Below are 692 nucleotides of genomic sequence, written 5' to 3' on the forward strand. Positions count from 1 at the left end.
GGCAATGTGGTTGCACTGGTCACTCTGGAATAAGCAACACACCCATGCTGATCCCTGCAGGTCTCTCCACTCCCACATTCTGGATGTAGTCCCTGATCACCCCAGCTATGTGGGGGAGAGCCCTGTCATCTTAGAAGATTTGGTCCCAAACTGTGGATCAGTGATTGCCATTAGTTGCAGCAGGTGCTGACAATCAGGCGCCAATCAGACACCTGCTGTCAGCACCTGGGCCACGAGAAGCTCAACACAAGAGTCAGTTGCAGAATAAGTATTGGAAACTCTGCAAGTTTTTTTTTAACGAGCACATCTCAACTCTGCTAGCTCAAACCATGCATTTTCCTCAGAAATGTGGCACCTAAATAAACAGCCTTCCCAACATTATAAACTGTATTGCAAAGCATGCCACAAAGAAATAAAACACAAATTTCCATCCTGCTTTACAAGTGCAAGTTGTGCTACATTAACCCTTTGCAATCTAACCAAGAAGAACTGTTTCCTCAGTAACTATTTGGTAGTTTATTTTGAAAACTACAGACCTGAAACGTCTTTCCCACTCCTACTTGACTAATATTTCAAATCTGGGTGCTGCTGCGCTGTCAAGCCGCACCCGCCACAAGGAAGTATAGGCCTATAGTTGTTGCGAAATTAGAATCATTTTCTCCCTCACCTCTACCAAATGGGTGTGTGTGTGT

Source organism: Austrofundulus limnaeus, unplaced genomic scaffold (assembly GCF_001266775.1).
Source record: "Austrofundulus limnaeus strain Quisiro unplaced genomic scaffold, Austrofundulus_limnaeus-1.0 Scaffold1319, whole genome shotgun sequence".
Taxonomy (NCBI): domain Eukaryota; kingdom Metazoa; phylum Chordata; class Actinopteri; order Cyprinodontiformes; family Rivulidae; genus Austrofundulus; species Austrofundulus limnaeus.